Genomic DNA, 14660 nt, shown 5'->3' with positions numbered 1-14660 from the left:
TTACAATTTAAAAATAAAGTATAATGAAAGCAAAAACCAACAGCTCCCCATCCACAAACAGAGCGCTCTTTAAAACAGAAAAGCTGTTTCGAAAATGCTGGCCACTGATCAGTTTTGTCAAAAGCTCAGTATTTAAGACTGTATCCCATTCATCTCTGCACTAGAGACACAAGTCCCACAGAGCCCAGCCTAAGAGTGGTTGGAACAGGTCTTCAGATACTGTGAATCAAAGTGGGTCTCCTGACACAAACATAGTAGTGACAACCTGTACGATCTTAGGATTTGTGTAAAGGCAGGTCCTTTTAATAGAAAGCCAAAATCATGTACTAATACAGGAACTACCTTTTGAACCTCAGCTAATTTTTGTGATTTTTTCCATTTGTTAACTCTTTTGACCTGTTATGTGAACTTTGGTAATGGGGCTTGGGGAGGGGAAAAAATTTTTGAAAAGAGGAAAGTAAACCAAAAACATCTATTTTGAAATGATACAAAACAGCTGACTTAGTATTGCCAAATGCTTGGTTTAGAGCTGATGAACAATATGTCTGTCCCTAATGCCATCTTTTTTTTTTTTCTTTCAAAATGTTCTTTCATTATTGCAGATTGTGAGATCACAAAGATTGCTATAAGCCTGTGTTTTTCTGAACGGTTACACTATGCTGTTCCTTCAAGAAATGCCGCTTAGACACTGACACAGGACTCTTCCACATACGTACCCCTCTGCTCTTCTTCCCCAGCCTCACAGCAGGTTCTTTTTACTCTCTTCTGACCCTTTTGCTATTGTGAAGGAACAGAATCAGGTACCAGTTTGCCAGTTAAGACCTCCTCAGGTGTAAAGTGGTGGAGTAACTACTACAATCTCTCTCTCTTCCCAGCCAAGGAAGCAGAAGGGTCTGGGATGGAAATGTTTCAGAGCCAACAGCAGTTATAAAGCACTCTGCTGGCTTTCTGCAGATGTATAGTTCTGGAGTGAGTACAGCTAGATGGTGTTTGCTAAAATAGCTCCTGCAGCTGAAAATGCATGAGTCCTTTCATGGCAGCAGCTGAAATGGCTGAAGAGATTTAATGTCTCTGTATCCTGCACCAATTGCAGTGACTAACCCCTACTGAAGGCTACAAACTTTGTGCTGCCAGTTGTGCTTCTCCTGATACAAATCCCAATTCCAGTCAAAATGACCTGGGTTGGCACAGACCAACATTTAAATTGCTTAAATTATCTGGGCTTTTGAATAGAACAGGCTAGGAATGATCAACAAAACAGCTCATCCAGCAGATCTGAGGCAGCAATAACGCTTGGCAGGAGGGCAGCGATGAGTAACTGGCGCTGGGTTAGAGCCTGAAGCCTCCTCAGCTGGCACTGCTGCAAGTGGAAGAGGGTGGTTATGGACTGCCCAGGCTGTCCAGGTTCTGCCAGTGAGCTGGGGGCTTGTGTTCACTGCTGGATCCTTGTCTTTGCTCCCTGGGGTTAAGTCTAAGAGGGGATGATAGATGATCATCTCTCTGCTCAGTATGTTTACCAGCCAACACAAAATGCAGTGGTCCTTTCTCACCCCTTAGAATAAAAAAATCTTGTGGCACACTTTTAATGCACTGCTGGCAAAAAACAGTGACAACTTTTGTCACGCTGCTGTGTGGGGCAAAGTAGATCTACAGATACCCTGGACCAAATGTCCTCTTTTATGCTGTTCCTAGGATCTTAGCCCTTTGCATCGCTGCTTGGCTTCCCAGAGAGAAGAGAAAATTATTTTTCTCTTCTTCCTCCTCCTTGCCACCTGTTTTGAAAAGTGCTATAAAAGCAATCTCCTTCACCTGCCTCTATTCCCTCTCAAGAATGAAACTGCACTTAAAGCTTCCTCTCCTCTCTGAACAGTCTTCAAATCTTCCTTTCATTTCTCAGCTGATAGTCAACCCTTCTTCTCACTAGTGAGCAGTTACTTGAGCAGTATGTCCATAGAAACAGACTATATGTCTGTAACCAACTCTTCTCTGGCAGTACCAAAAGAATTTATAGTTTGAGCCTCTTAAATGCTTACATCACTTGTTTTTGTGTTTTGCAGAGAACTATTGAAATGATAAAAATAACCTGGGAGCTCTAGTTTGCCATCTACTATTTGACATTTACATTTCTGTTTCTGTCATAAATCCAGGCCAACCAGGCTTAATCACACTCTTGTTCGATTGCTGCATCTCAGATGCAGTAGCTGTCACACAGATGTTAATGGGAGATTTTCTGCAGCAGGCCTTAGCACAGGCAGAATTTGGCCTGCTGATTCCTTCTGTTGGTAACAGCTTCCTAGATTTCTCTTCAAAACCTCCAGCCTCGTTTTTCCTTTTATTTAAATGAGAATTGAATTGCTAAGCTTTGCAAACATTTTGAATAAAGCTGGCTACACTGATAGTTTTTCTGGCATGCTTTTTGTACAGACTTATCTGTTCTCACTTGCCTGGTCTAGCATGATCCCTGGGGAGTGTTTTGCAGGTTGGGATTGGTGGGCATGCATTGTACTCGCCCAGCTCAGCTCTCCTGCCCTGGAACGCCTCTCCCCTGCAGCCAGTCTGAACAAGACCCCAGCTACTGTGGGGAATGGAGTTGTGAGCACAGCCTACTGCTGTGAGGTCCCCTTGACAGGAAGAGTCCTATTCACCCACAGTTGGTCCATCTGCAGTCCCTGGAGAGCACACGGACCGAGTAAATATCTTTGATCTTGCTTGCTTCTTAATCAAAGATAACAAGAAGCAAACCTTGGTTGGGCTGTCAGAATTTCAGTTTCAGACTTGTTGCTTGAGATTTCAAGGAAGACACCCTCATTTCAAGTGAATTCATTAAAAAGTTATTGCACCCATGGCATTGACATCTTTTGAGTAGTGTGGCAGGGTTCGTCTACAAATAAAATTGGAAGGGTCTGTCTACCCTATATGACACAAGTAACCACAGGATTGTCTCCAAGCCAGCCCAAACCTGAACTTCTCCAGACAGTGTGTGGGACACACAGTAGCTAGACATAGCCCCCTAATTATGGTATGTTTCAGAGTGACTTAAAACTGCATTCAGGAATTGGAGCAAAAACCAGGATGCAAAAGGAAGCGACTGTACTGATGGTATCCCTTAGCTAAAACAGCAGATGCATTATGGAGATCAGATCCAAGAAGGGTAAACATGTGTCCAAGGTCACTGCTTCACCCTTGGCTGACTGAGGTCCTTAGGGGAATTTTGGTTTTGCCAGAGCGTATTTAGAGTCTCTGTAAGTTGCACATCATTTCCCAGGTGCCTCTTGTTTTCTAAAGTCCAGCTTGAGGCTCCATGTTCCAAATTGCCTCTTTCATAATCAGCTTTGGCAGACTGTGCTGCAGAAGTATTCTGTGTTTCAGTGGACCTTCCACACAGGAAAAACTCCCTTGCATTCCTGAAAAGAGACCATAAATGAGAAGGGTACTAATGCAAGTGCAGATGTGCATTACCAAATATTGACAAATTTCTACTGATTTCTGTTTAGATGATAAATACTTGTCTAGAAGATCAATAAAAGGAATAAACATCACATTTTTAGAAAGGAATCAGCTGTTGCACAACTTCAGCTTGTCTTGATTAGGGGGGAGAAGAATCTCACTATAGTTTCAGAAACTGCCTTGAAGCATTGCAATATTTTTTTTTCCTCCATCTCTTCCTATCTTTCTGAATAAGCTGCTTCCTGCCACCCCAGAATGGTCAGTGCCACCCCTTAATTTACAGTTAGGAATGCAGACACGAGGGAAGGCAAGGGGATGAAATATGGTGTCAAGTTTGTATCTGCTCACATTTCACACACTAAGGAGACAAGCCCCTTTGGCCAGTTGCCATGGGGAATTTTCTTGCAGAAGTAAATAACTCAGAACAGAAAGAACTCAGATTCATACTACCCCAGCTGCAGAATGTCATTAAGTCTCAAAGGATGCTATGTGCATTGTGTGAAAGGAATTTTGTAATCTGGCTATAACTGCAGTTGCAAAACTATGCTTGAGTTTAAACCTTTATTTTAAACTTTTAATTATTGGCTTGTTTCTTGTGTGCTGATTAAAGCACACATTGTCTTGTAAATAGTTTCTATTTTTAAACCATAAAAAGGTTTAGATTAGATGTTTCAATAGAGGATGAGTGGTTGATTTTGTTTTGTTTTCTTGTTTCTTCCTATGCCAACTGCACTCTAATCTCCATTTCCTAATTCACTTTTTAAGGATGCTTGAAAAGGGAATTAAATCTACCAAGGCACTCAAAATATCATGTAGATGGCTTTCTATTTTAAAGTGTCATTCATTACATGACTTTCTGACCCCAATAACCTTCACAAAACTGGGGGGAAGGGGTTGGGGTTTTTTTGTGTTTTTGTTTTGTTTTCTAAAAATATCTGAGAAGAGAAAGCACAGGCACCTCCCTTCCACCAGGAGTTGGTCAATTCTTTTTCAGTATGAGTTACATGAGTGTGGCATCCATGAAATTGGTCCTGGTATATATGGGAGGAGACTCACACTGTGGCTTCATAGTACCAGAGGACAAAATAGCAATTCTTCTGTTTTGATGGGATTTCTTGTAGTGCCAGTACCTCAGCTCAGATTCAGTGAAGCAATGGGGAAGATGTGTACTTCTAGTACTAAATACAAATCAGCATTTGAAATAAAACCTGTTAGCTGGATAAAACAGATATTTGCTAGAAAAAGACTTTTTTAAAGTTGCCGTTTCTTCAGTTTCTACACCTCTGGAATAGAATGTAATGGCACAACTTGCATTGCAGAATTTTTAAAGTATTTTGGTGGATGTCTCTGTGGCAGTAGGTGCCACAAATTACTTGGAGAAAGGTTGATGCCTGTGTAGTTGCGGTCATTAAACCACAGGTTCATACAGTGCTTTGCATAAGTGCATCGGGCAGCCCACGCAAGGATGTCTTAACTGAGGTGGTCTTTGAGCCAACTGCTCGCTAAGACTACAGTGACTGCAGGGTGCCTGGGTAGCAGCAGGGCAGGGGATGTGCCTGCTGACCAAAGCCCAGAGACGTGTGCTCCCACAGACCTTCGTCTTGTCTTGCAGAGTGGTGAGGGTTTGCTGCCAGGTCTGCCTCAGATGTGTCATGTTGGAGAAACCGAGGCTTGGCTGCATTACATGCTCCCAGTCTTGTGCCCCCCACCTATAATGACCTCTCGTTAACAAAAATTTCCACCTGCGCTTTAAACGACTTCGTACTTTGTGGTCAGAGGGTAAAATTCAGGCCAGCGCCTGCCAGCTCCTAAGCATCCCCTGTGACACACAGTGGCTCTGTCAAATGTCCCTGCAACCCAGAGAAAGAGGGGTTAGAAATAAAAATACCACCAAGGTGGGAGGGAGAACACACGTGCGTGTCTGTGCCATCGTCCATTAGCTCCTTGAGCTGCAGTTTGGTGGAACGTGTACTGAGCTGTATGCCAGGAGACAGTACATCCTGCTCCCAGCTCTTTCCCTTGCCTATTTTTGTGCTCTTCACAACTGTTATTAAGCAAGACCACAGAGTATTTTTACAGCATAAGCAGAAGAAGGCTATCCTACATTTTAGGGCTGTGATGCATCAATAACCCATGCCGAAATATAGGTATATGTAATGTCTTTATGTAATCTGACGAACGTGCCCTGGGATAAAAAGGAATTTGGATGCTGTTAATGTTTTGTTCAATGTTTGATCAAACAGATTAGCTGGTCATTGCATTCCATCTCCTCTCCCTGTTTCATTTAAAATGCTTCCTATAAAGTTTTTAAAGAGCTGCACTTCTGATAATAGAAGGACTAACTAAGTTTTACTTTGGTTTTAGTGTAGCAAGGACTGTGTGGGACATCCTAGACTGGGCACAAAGCAATGCTATTCCAGGTTGTTCTGCCTAGGATAATAGAGCCAAGCAAATGCAAACCTCCTGACCTCATTGTGGTGTGTCTTACTCTGTGCTCGGGTCTCTGCTCTCTTGAGAGTCTCTGCGATGTCATCTTTATTAAAGCTGACAAGCCAAAATATTTCTTCTGGATCTAGTTGCTATTACTATAATACTGGACAAGAATACACTTGTAAAAATGACAAATGTTTAAGGACGCTTTTGCCCAAAATTTGAACCAATGTTATATTTAAGCCACTATCTCCTTGTTTTTCTTTCTATAGAGCTTTATTCTTTACGCTTAAAATGCATGACTGTGTATATTGCTGATTTCAGCGAGATTTGCTGAACTTTAAAGTTAACAATTTCTATCCTGAGTTATTTCCTATGCACAATTAAATGTTATAGCTGAATGAGAAGCCTCATATTCATTTTTTGTATTCCATTTAAGCAACATTTTAGGTTTTGATGCCCAGTTTAGACCCTCTTGAAAACATTGAGTAACTTCATTTCCTAGACTGAAAATTTTTAGGCATTACATTTCAACAGGAAGATTAGGACCAGATGGTATAGGTGGGACAGTGCTGTTTGTAGCTTATGAAGGAGACGGCTGAAAACAAGCGGGGTTACACAGAGTGCATGCTTAGTGCTGTGCTCCCAAGGATGGACTTAGGGACTATAACCAGGTCTGCTCTGGAGTATCTCTGTGCTTGCATTTCATGCTGTGGGAGTCCCTCTATCGAAATCTCTTTGGCTTTTTAGATCTTTTTTAGATCTTGGCTTTTTAGATCTGTGTGGCAGATCTATTGAAAACAGAGTGCTGCCTCCTTCTGAGAATGCAACGGTCCAATTTCTCAGAATTTTTCAGTGTAAATCCAAGGTGATAATCAGAGTAAGTGACAGGAAAACTTTATTCCTCAGTCTTTCCTTGATCTAGGACACTTTTGGGTTGTACTTGTATTTTATCCTGGGGATTACTGTCAACTGAAGGCCAAGTTTTGAGGAAGATGGGGAAAAACAAAGAACTAAATTGTCTCAGAGTTATTTGAGTATACTTTTAAAACATGGAGTAAGCATTAAGAAAAAGGAAGTTAATGAGCTATTTCTATGAGACAAGGCAGATTGTAAATTTTGAGGAGAGGAGCTGAAATGCCCCACAGTAGGCAAAGCTGTTACTGAAGAGCCCTGCGTCCCCTTTTGATATTCACTCATCCCTTTTTAAAAGATTTTTGTGGACTGTCAATCTGGCAGCTGACGCAGAGTTAACAAAACAGAATTAAAATTTCCTCTCATGTTTATGTAGGATGAAATTTTAAAATGTCAGGGCTGCGGGGAAGACAATGTTCAATAAGAGCCCTTGGGATAGCCAACTGTGGCTGGGGGTGGTGGAGGCGCCCACTGTGCCCACAGCACCACTGGCCCCACTGGGCTGGGCTGGGGCGTTTCACTCATGTCATTCAAAGTGAGTCAGATTACTGTTGTGGTTGTTTGGCTGATCTGCTTCAGCTGTTGGGTTGAGTACGTATGCGCAGATGAATGTGTGTTTGTAAGTGGAACAAGTCAGGGAGCAACTGCAGCGCAGGCCAGCTGGCAGACCATGGGTGCAGGGTGAGCAGTAGGGATGGGCTGAGCAGCAGGTAGGGCTGGGAGCAGTGTGAGCTATAGGTGTGGGAGCAGGCTGAGCAGCAGGTAGGACCTGTTCCATGCCCTCTCCACCCCTCACACAGCAGTAGGAACAGCAAACCCCAGTCTCTGCTGCTTTCCTTTCTAGGTCCACCCTTTTCCCTTCCTTGCAGCAGAAATAAGCCTCAGCCCCTCAGTAGAAGCCTGAGCTGCAGCCTTGCCAAGTTCTTTCCTCCATCACCTGCCCGATGCCACTGCTGGGCTCCTGTCATCCTCACAGGGAGAATGAGTTATTTTGTCCTCCCTGAAGCAGCAGATTTGGATTTTGCCTACACACCCGTAATGGTCGCTTTGGCTCTGCTCCTGTCCTGGGTGTGCTGCAGAGCTCCTGCAACAGCCAAGATATGAGGCTCCTCATGCAGTGCCAGCACCATGGGTGGGCTGGAGGAGAAGGGTCAGGGTGGGATGGGAATGGGAATGATGAGTGCTGCTTGTGCCTTGCTAGGAAAGGTCCTGACCATGGCGGGGTACAGTGTCTAAGCAGTCTGTGGGGAAAGTGTTGTCTGCCAGAAGATCCCCTGTGCAGTCTCGTGCTTGCAGCAGTGGAACACAGAGTCCAGAGTGTGGGGATGGGGTTTAACACTGTCTTTTGCTGCCTTGGGTTGGACTGTCTGTCCTTCGCCCCTTGCAGTTTCCACTGCCAGTTTTGCGTAGGATGCTTTAAAATAGGTGTTGTCAATAAAGAGGACATGCATAATACTGTTACTGCACTGTTAGATCCATGGAGCAATGGTAAAGGTTTTCCTTCAGTTGAGAGAAGTCAGAGCTGATTTAGGTAGTTCTTTTACTTACGTGTTAGCATTACTTAGGATATGTTTAGCTGAATGTCATGGCACTGATTTTTTTTCTTTTTTTTCCTCCACCAGGTTTCCTCTTTCATGGATGTGAAATCTTTAGTTGTCCCTTTTGAGAAACGCCACAGAGCTATTCAGAGTTGTTAGATTACTGTTGTAGGTAAGGATTTTTGATGTGATGCCTCAACATGGATTTGACAACATTCAACAACTATCGATTGTGTATAAAACCGGTCACAAGTGGCTCATTATGTTGGTTGAGAAAGAAAGTGTGGTGGTGTTGCCTTGTTTTTCCTGTACCTCAGGAATTAATGGAACTGGAAATGGGCTGTACGGAATTTGTATAACAAGTTAATGTTTTAAACATTTCTCTCTTTGTTTGGAATATGAGCTACCAGTACTTTTGTTGTTGTTGCTCTTGTTAAGTTACACACAAGTGTTTGTTTATGAAGTAACACCCTTATAAATCCTCTGCTGGTTTGAACGATTTTGCTGAATCTTGTTTTCTCCTGTTTTATTTTTAACACCATTCCCCACGTCTGCCTTATTCCCTCCCATCCATGCACTTCATCCCCAGAGCAAAAGGAGATTATATGACAATAGGTCTAGAAATGGCAAATGATGATAATGAAAGAACACAAATGGGATCTTTAATTAGGATTGCTCTGATGGCTTGTAATTTTTGCTGTCCATCTTTATACAGATACATCGTCCAGTAGGGTGCATTTTTTGTCATGCATGCTGGTCCTTTCAGTGCATGCCAGACCTCTGAATACTTCCCTGGCTTTCACTCCATAACAAGCAAGTCCTAAGGACGTCAACTTTTAGGGAATGTTTTTATTCCTTTTGAACACAAAGAAGTTAGCGTGTTGCGTGGGTGTTTTTAACTCTTTGCCCTGGTAGTGTACCTCATGAGCAGCAGCCCGGGTGGCTCACGATGGGCAGGCACAGGCAGGGGGAAGGAGAGGAAGCTGGTCCCATTGTCAGGATCTTGTTATGACTTCTGATTTTTAAACTTCTGCTGGTGCCAGCAGAAGGATTTTAAGCGAAGGTGCTGCCTTTCCCAAAGTGCTTATATAACTTCTTTTTGTAAAATGTAAAAACCTACAAAATAGCCTGGCCTTGTCATTGCTGTGGTAAGGGCTGCCTGTTGAACTATGAGAAATGTGGGCTAGAGCTAGATCTGGCTTCTGAAAATATTTCTGAAGCTAGGGAGCCAAGTGTTTTCCAGGGCTACACCCACGTTACCTCATTCAACTACAGCACCAGTGCTGTGGGGCTGCAGGAGAGGGAAGCCTGCTAGTAACAGGTCCCCATCAGCAGAGGATGGCAGAGAAGGCAGAGAGCCCAAAGCATCTTTTCCCCCAGCCACCCACTTTCCCAACAGGGCTGCGAGCTTTTTCCGCCTTGTCTTCCAAAAAGTCTGGTGGCAAATGGGGCAATATTCCTGAGTATGCGTGTGCCTGCTAAAAATATTGTGAAACACGTAAGAGGTGGCCAGGTGATCTGGGCAGCGTCACTGACACTCTTTGGAGAATGAGCTTGTGGGGAATGAAAGCAGGGTGCTGGCTCTCTTAACAAGACTGAGTTTGTTTTTCTATAGCCTTTTGAAATCCTTCTGAGCAGAGGCTTTTAATTGTGATGTGCTTAGGAGGAAATTTAAAGCAACTTACGGTTAGGCTACGTTTTAGGTTCAAACAGGAGACGTATCAAATACCTGGAAGAAAAGTGTGACTATTTTGGTTCACATGTAGCCTAAATTTCACAGAGAAATGCTGTTTCAAAGCTTTAAGGCAGACACAACAATTTTCCTGAAATAATACCAGCAGTAATCCTTTCAAACATCCCCAAGTGTATTGGCTTATGTATGTTTTAAAATTCTTTCTCCGTTTTGTTATAAAAACTTGCATGTTTCTCTCCCCTTCACCATATGAAAGTATTCTAAGAATTTTTAATGAGCTTTTGTAGACTTCAGAATAAGCTCTCTTCCCCTCCCCTTCCTTACTTTCTAATCCAATTTAGTCAGATAGTTACTTCAAATCCCTTGGAGGCCTGTAGTTTGTTCATTCTCCCACAGTGCTGAGATTTCCCTCCAGCCCAGCTGGCAGGAGTTTTTAGGAATAACAATATCTCAGGGGGAAGGAGCTGAAGATTGAATGGGGTCTTTTGTCCAGGTCTCTATGAAGCCAGATTAATTATGCATTGCAGAACACAGTTTAAAGCTCTGAATTAGGTCCTCATTGCAATGAAAGGAGAGCACAGGCTTGAAAACTGAAAGAATTCCCATTTCCATCAGAGGGACAGACATATAATGACTGAAAGCAGGGAGAATTTTTGAAAATTGCAATTAAACAGTATTTTGTATTTACCACTCAGTAGCAGTTGTCTTAAGCATTTACAAAAGTGATTCTTTGACATTTTTTCACATGATCGCTCCATAGGTGGCTAGACTTTGAGGATTTTCAAGTCTTTTCTGTGTTACTAGGCTACTCTTGAAAGTACTTGTACTTTGATGAATGAGAGTGGTTTTTTTTGGCCAGCACTTACCTGAATAGAGGTCTTTAAAACCTCAGCAGTACAATTAGCCGTTGGTCAGATGATACTGATGGTACAGGAAAAAAGCGAACGGTTTTCTCCTTTACTTCTGGGGATTTTCTAAAGCTGTCTGACCCAGTGTGATGTGCAATAACAACATTTTTCTTGGTTTCCTAATGCACTTTAATTCCAGTTTGAGGAAAGTAGAACTCTTTCACGGATAATAAGTCCATAATGTTATACAGCTGCCAAATAAAATGTTGTCCACAGGCATTTGTATTCATAAGGGCACTTTCTGTCAGGGTGGGGGGTTGTGTTTTGGTTAGAGGATTGGGGCCAAAAGAAGGGATAAGGATAAGGAAAAGGTTAACTATGAAACCTCTTATATTAGAAGTCCTTAGTACTCTCAGATATGACCAAACTGGGATAGATGGAGTGTGAGCAAAATAAACTGATTATTTTCCTTTTTATCATCTTCTTGAAATCCCATATATGGAATAACATTCTGTAAAATAGCTATAGCATATTGAACTCTGCAGTTCAATTAATTTTCATTAAATTTATAAACTGTAAACATCCAGAGATAGCCAAAGGCATACTTAGAAGGATAGCAGTATTTTGGGGCTGAGTAAATAGTTTACTGAATCACACTAGAAAATCTGCAAGTAGGAGCTTAGTGTAGAAGTCATTTGATATGAATATTGTGCAGGAGAAACATTTTCTACAGAGCAAACACATATTAAATCGTAGCACTCTTAAATGTTCAGCATTATGTGATGAACATAAGCATTGTCTGTTAGCTGCAATCTGTCCAGCTCTCTGTTGTACTGTGAAAAAATAGCAAGCTCCTTGTTATTAACCTGAGTGCAACTGGAATCACTCTGGTAACATACGTGAAGCTGCCACAGCTCTGTGGGCAAGAGTCCTTTGGTTGTCCTGCTCCTAGGCATGCCAGTTCTCAGGGGTCTCAGCAAACTGGAAATTAATAGTGTACTTAGTCAATATTTGAGGCACAAGGTTCATTCTAGATTGTCTCCTCATTGGTCCTCTGGAAACATAAAGAATTTGTTGAGAGCTATGTTACCCAAAAGCAATCACTGCTGGCAGGGAGTGGAGGAATGGGCACCTTTGGCAATGGTCTCCTACAGTTTGCCCTAAAGGGGGCACAGCATCTGAGTGAATGTGGCTGTGTAACATCAGTTCCCGAGTAGCATGTGGTTATGGAGAAGGTACCTCCAACTGACCTAATTTGGAGTCACCTGTGTTGTTCTACTTTACGGTGTCAGGATGGGTCTGGCTGAAAGTGAGCGAGAAGTGCACTGTAACCTCTTACTAAGGCACATCCAAGGCCGGTTTACCATGTGCATCTGCTTTTCTTTGCTTCTGCTTTGCTCTTTTGCAACAAGAGGCAGAGAGACTTGTTTTCTGTGCTTGTCCTAGAATGAACCAGCTGGACTAATTAGTACTTCCCAAGTCTTTTCCAAAACTCAAATTGAAATAAGGTTTCTGAGATTTGAAAGAAATGTGAGTGCTTCCTATCATCATTCCATTTGCAAACATCTGTGCCAGGGAAGGGTGGAAATAGCTCCCACTGACTTGGAGTGCTTGGTGAATAAAGGCTCCACAGAAGTTAATCCCAGGGCTGGAAATACCCAGGTCACCAAGTCCGCAGCAGTAGTCTAGTGCTTAATATCTGCCAACTGAACCTTCTCATGGGTAGGTTTTGGACCGCACACTAACTCTGTCCAGGTGGTCTCTAGGAAGTATGAACAAAACTCAGGTTTGCCTGGTAACTTGCAGAGTAATAGTAGGGCTCACCACACTAGTTACAATGCTGTTCTCAAGCAATCTTTTCTGTGTCACTGATCTTGACATAAAAAGAAAAAGTTTTTTTTTTTTAAGATAAGAATACACGGAGAGCTAGAGCTGTCCAGAGCCTTTCCCCACAAAACATCTTCTGTTAGAAAGCTGAACAGGATGAAACAAAGTGTGCTGCAGTGTCAGCTTTGATCTGTCAAAAGAGGCGAAAAAGGCTTGCTGAGGAAATATGCCTCTTTTTAAGGAAACCCTTTTAATTGTCTGCAACACAGCCTGTCTTGCACCAGTCTGCTTGGGACCTGCCATAGTTAAGGACCTGGGAGGTTTGCTAGGAGACAGGTCTTTTGGCTTCTGGGTATGCGCTGGGGAGCCTGCAGGCTTGGGCTCAGCTTTCTGGGACCCCAGGATAGCTGGGCTCCCAGGCCCAGGGCTGAGAGCAAAAGAAAAGATTTCACAGTCTTCCAGGAGCATGCACTACTTGGTGAATATCAGTTTGGAAGTCTGTACATGAAGAAAGCATTTCCATTAAATTAAAATAAAAATAAATAAATTAATCTTCCTGCCTTGAACATATAGTTAATAAAGACTGCAAAGATAATGAAGTTAATGACAGGCTGGGAGTATCACGTCAGCTTTTCGCCTCTGGATGTCCATTATCTGAAAACTTTGGACAATCCTGTCAAAAACATTCTGGTAATGATATATATTTAACCCATTTCCTTCTCAAACTTCAGCTTTTCCATTTGGAGAAGTTTTGAGTTTCTCCAGCAGAAGATCAGACATTTTTTAGGGTTCTTAAAATGTTACTTAAAAAAATTAAATGTTCATTTTTGAAAGTCCTATCTATCTAGTTTTAATTCCTGTTGAAATATATTTCTGTCATTCTTCTCATTGTCCAATTAAAAAAAAAAAGTAGGAAAACCCCTCTAATGTCTGAAATTGAACAATGTAAATACTTTTAATATCAGTAATGTTAATATAAAGCTGAAGACAAGAATTCTGTATGTTAAAATTTCATGAACTTCAAAGTAGCAACCAGCATTGTCACAGTGATACGCAGTTGTCTCTCTGAGTGGGAGATAAGGAAAGTTTTTAATGATTGTTTTTTCTCTTCTTTCTAAGCGGGTCTTGAAGTGATTTTCCTGAGCCCTCTAGGGACAGTTTCACATAATCTAAAAATGCCTAGCTTTGTCTAGGTTCACTGTAGAATCCTGGAACTTCAAGACTTGAAAATCTGACATATCCCAATATGTGGATGTAGGGGCTCAGCTGCAGTGTTCAGCAGTTTAGGCCCAAATAACCCTTGTTTCTTAGCTGGAGTATTTGCTTTCTTGTCAAGAACCATGGTGTTACCGCTCAAATCTTTCTCTCTCTCTTTTTTTTTTTCCCCTGTAAGATTTTTATGTGTATTGCTCTTACTGGATTAGTTTAGTTTCTGAGTTCTGCATATATGCAGTTGTAAAGAAATCAAACACTACAGCTGGAAACTGTGAGATCAGCCTTGTCGCTGCCCCTGCCTCCCATTTACCGTGAAAACAAACACAGCTCTCTTCTCATGTCTGCCAGCAGGAAGGGGGTGGGGAGGCAGGCAGAGAGGCAGAGGAAAGTTTTTTTTCTTCAAAAAGGAAGAAGGTCAACTATTTTGGGAAACTAAAACCACTCAGCAATTAGAAGAATTCTTTTCTCTCTGCTCAGTGATTAGAGAAGTCTGCAGGCAAGCAGTAATTGCTGCAAACAGTAGAGCCATGCAGATGGACGAGAGGTAAATGCATCTCTTTGCCTTTGCAGAAACATGTCTTTGCAGAAGATGAAGTGGATAACGCAATGTATTTTGCTGTGCCAACAGTTAAACTATAACACAGAGTCTACAAATCTCTGCACTGGATAAGTTGGTTCTTCAGGTACAGTTAGTCAGCTGATGTGCTGAAGACAGGGACTGTGTGACTGATTTCCACCCGTTGCTTC

The 14660-nt window shown here is 42.3% G+C and overlaps 1 long non-coding RNA gene across 1 annotated transcript; it reads right to left on the bottom strand.

Moving 5' to 3' along the window:
* Positions 1–2319: 2319 nt before the first annotated feature.
* On the bottom strand, positions 2320–11847 carry LOC142055280 (uncharacterized). The gene is made up of 2 exons (XR_012659874.1): positions 11771–11847; positions 2320–3404 (listed from the first exon to the last, which is right to left on the bottom strand). It is a non-coding gene; the product is annotated as an uncharacterized LOC142055280 (long non-coding RNA).
* Between the last annotated feature and the right edge of the window lie 2813 nt (positions 11848–14660).

This window comes from Phalacrocorax aristotelis, chromosome 3, assembly GCF_949628215.1.
Source record: "Phalacrocorax aristotelis chromosome 3, bGulAri2.1, whole genome shotgun sequence".
In the NCBI taxonomy this organism is placed as follows: Eukaryota; Metazoa; Chordata; class Aves; order Suliformes; family Phalacrocoracidae; genus Phalacrocorax; species Phalacrocorax aristotelis.
The sequence above is the reverse complement of the archived record's forward strand: the minus strand, read 5'-3'. Positions and strand labels throughout refer to the sequence as shown.